The 3,807-nt window shown below is 36.1% G+C and overlaps 1 long non-coding RNA gene across 2 annotated transcripts; it reads right to left on the reverse strand.

Annotated features, from left to right (window-relative positions):
• Positions 1–205: 205 nt before the first annotated feature.
• Positions 206–3,000, reverse strand: LOC127314311 (uncharacterized). 2 transcript variants are annotated; one of them, XR_011748464.1, is made up of 5 exons: positions 2,568–3,000; positions 1,961–2,227; positions 1,302–1,466; positions 372–503; positions 206–271 (listed from the first exon to the last, which is right to left on the reverse strand). It is a non-coding gene; the product is annotated as an uncharacterized lncRNA (long non-coding RNA). The 2 variants fall into 2 exon arrangements; XR_011748463.1 differs by having other exon boundaries at positions 1,302–2,227.
• Positions 3,001–3,807: the final 807 nt, after the last annotated feature.

Consider the following 3,807-nt stretch of genomic DNA (forward strand, 5'->3'; position numbering starts at 1 on the left):
GAACACATGGCTGAATTCATAGATTGTATCACAGAGGTTATTCCGCAGCTAGAAAAATCTTTATTGGCTTATTTTGGTTCTGGAACTGGAGAATGAACAAGGAGAAAAAGTTGACCTGGCTCTTTGTATGATATGAGTCATGGATGGAGGGCATTACCACACGAGCCCGTCAAGTATGGGTTACCATCTTATAAGGACGATAGAAATTTCCATATCTATATTGATCTATATCTTATTTTGGTTCTGTATCTGAATGATGCATGGGCTTCATCTGTTCATAAGGCCATATTTTTCTTAATGTTGAAATTTCAAGTAAATCATATGCTCTGGAATCATCAAAAAGTACTGAATCAATTTAGCAAAGTACCCACACAAAATCTGATGCTGACTTCAAGTCCTGGTATGTGGCAAGTTGTAGAGGTAAAGGTTGTCGCTGAAATCCTGTAACTCTTGCATGGTACATTAAACAATATGGAGCTTCCAGATAGTTTACACGTCCTTAGCTATGACAAAATTAAGTAATTTAGGGAATGGAAATTGGAACAATATGTGTTGAAGGATTAGAGCAAAAAGATAAATTGTACTCTTATTAAAAATGGTACTCATCAATTTACTTGCCTTTGGGAGTGTTATGAACTGTGTCAAGACATGTGAGATGAGAAAAACTATAGGTATAGAGAACAGCCAAACCAAATGATATATGCACTAAGGTTTTTTCATCACAAAAGCACTTCAACCCAAAATTTGAATAACCACCATCAATTTTAAAGTTTTATTCCAGCATAACTTGGACAATAAAAGGTGATTGATGGAAAATAATAAAAGGTTGAGAATAGATAAAGATTACTGATTGCACCCTTCTCCCTTTTTAAGTGACCTGTGGATGAGACCTCGCCTGCCACCTTTTTATTTACTCTAAATTAAATTTAAGATATTATATTCATAGATATATGAGCTTTCATAATCATAATAGAAATATAGCAAAGGTAAGTTCTTCCTATGTCTCCAATAGAATTATAGTGCTAGTAGCCTGGCATCTTGTTAACCTTCAGTTGTTAATCAAATTACCATAGAGCTATGCAAACTACTCTCCTTTGATTCAATAGGTTATTATTTACTCGAAAACTTGAGAAATATAAGACCAACTTGTTCGCGAGAAGTCTAAGGCACTGCTATGTCACCCTAGCCAGCTGCCTCAATATTTACAGAGAAGGTACATGAGATAATTGAATCAACGAATGAGCAAATAAGGAGTAGGAAATGCAACCTAACAATCATAGATGAAGTAGGAAGAGATGTACCTCGCGAGCTTGCAGATAGTGAAGCATCTCATCTTTAATCACCTATGAAATCACCTTAGCGCCTAGTGAACCCCTTCATCTTCTGGTGCAGGTTAGTACCTCTTCGAGACCAGCCTCTTCAAGACCGTGCACCAACAAAGGTTGTCTCCTTTGCTCCTTATGAAACTAAGCTCCATCAATGAGAACTTTAACAACCCAATATTTTTTATAGTGAAGTATCTAATGCTAGAAATTATCCAAGTAGCATAGTAATCAATACTATTTGATTTCTGCCATTCAAAGGTTGCATAATAATCAAATACTTATCATTTTCACTGCCATAAAAAAGGTTGCACACACTAATTGATTTTTTCATGTACATGCACTATTGGTAGCAAGACAGAGAATCCAATGGATAATTTATTTAGCTACGCATTTTCGATGTCTATGTTTGGTTTGGAACAGGGAGGTAAACAGGTCTATATATAAAAATGCACAATTTTTTGAAGAAATAACAGAAAACCAAAAGGAGACAACCTGGGTAGCATTGGTTTAAAAATAGTAAGGCTGTATTTAATATGCGAAACTATATGACGTGATAATTGTGAAGAAAGATTCAACCATCTATGAGAGATCATATATAGAAGACTGTAGCGAACACCACCATAAATGATGTGTACCTAATGAATTTCTGACCAAGCACCTCATATCCCACTAACGTTAGTCTCTTGTTGTAGCTCAGCGTCGCAAGAAAATGAACGGAGCATAGCACAAGAAAGAAGGACATACTAAAGGACACATCCACAACCTAACAACCCCATGAAAATCTTCTGCGCTAGGGAGTAGTCAACAACCATCCAGCCACATCTTTGCTGCAGGCTTTAATCATCAGGCACAGGCGCACTCCTTGTTCCTAACCAATCCTCTTTCAATCACATGATGGTGACCTACAAAGGGAAAACAGTTCACAATTTCATCTGTAAGAACACAACAAACTCAACCTTCCCAGAAATGCATATATGATATCTCAAAAAAATGTGTATATGAGCTGAAAGGTTCTATTTATTAAAAATAGTGGTTTACTACTTTTTTACCATCATTGCTTCAAACTCTGCTCATACTACTATTTTTTCCTTTGCAAGCTTAACGACCGAATTAATCGTATTAATGAAAATTAATCTGTTGCATTAAGAATAGAATTTTCCATGCCTACTGAAACATAAGATCTAATCTATCTTTTGCCCATTTTCATGGCATGCCCAATACTGCAAAGATAAAATATGGCACCTGTAGCCACTGCCTGGAGTGATGTGGAGGAATAAGCATATGCATTACAGCTATTCCGCTAGTGGAGAGAATGCCGTGATACATCCCAAACTGTAGAGAAGCCTGCCAATAGAAACCTTAGCACACGGTGGAAACAATAATTAAAAATAGGGTTGAGATTAGGGAAAGCAAGTACGTATAGTAGCAAGAAAACTGGAACGTTAGAACTAATATGGAAATAGAAACAACATGTTGTGGCGTTATAAGAGCAAGAGAAATGGTATCTTGGAAATTGAAACAACCTGTTGTCACATTATAAGAGCACACAATGACTCCAGTGTAACTAATATAGACCCTCATATCCTACAAATTGGATGAATATCAGGATCAACCAAAACCAAGGTTGGACAGAGCCAAAACAATAACTACAAAGGAAGGGCATCGTGATTTAATATATTAGGTGTGCACGATCAATAAGAACTGAATAATACCACCACTTCCACAAAATTGATAAAGTAAACATCAGATGTCAAGAATGCAGTATATACTGATTTAACTATTTATCAATATAATATATGGATTGTATCACATCCAGGCTATGATTTATATAATTTATTTACAATATTGCGGTTTCAATTTTTTAGCCAAACATTCTGTCAAATATTTCAAAACACAAAGATGCCACATAAACAAAGATACATATGTAAAAGAAAGCCAATGAACACACCTTTGTATAATATATGTTGCACACCATCAGTGCCCAATATAACAGTAGGACACCTCGGGCATGGCTAAAATAGAGAGCTTACCATCTAATCATACAACACCGTGAAAGTGAAAGATCTGTTACAGTGTGAAACCGAGGACTAAAATATAAAGGAGAGCTCCTGGTAATATAGGTTTGGAACATTGAATTGGTAAAAGGGTCTTCTACCTGAAGGAATGAAGGAATATTTTGTTGATCACCTGATGCTCCTGAGTCCTTCCCAGAGCTAACCATGTCAATATTGGACATAAGAAAAGTGGAACAATGAGAATACATAACACCATATGCCCAGACTATTTAGATCATGTACCGTTCAATTTCAGGGAAAAAGGAAATGTGTTTCTTAGAGAAAACGGGAAGAAGAATGTGGCACTTAGCATGTCGGAGCAAATCTCAGTCCAACTAGTAACATCACCGACAACTCAACAACATTGTATGCATATATACATAGAAAACAGTATTGGTGTCTGAATCACACTGTTAAAAAAAGATCAT

Source organism: Lolium perenne, chromosome 7, assembly GCF_019359855.2.
Source record: "Lolium perenne isolate Kyuss_39 chromosome 7, Kyuss_2.0, whole genome shotgun sequence".
NCBI classification, from domain to species: domain Eukaryota; kingdom Viridiplantae; phylum Streptophyta; class Magnoliopsida; order Poales; family Poaceae; genus Lolium; species Lolium perenne.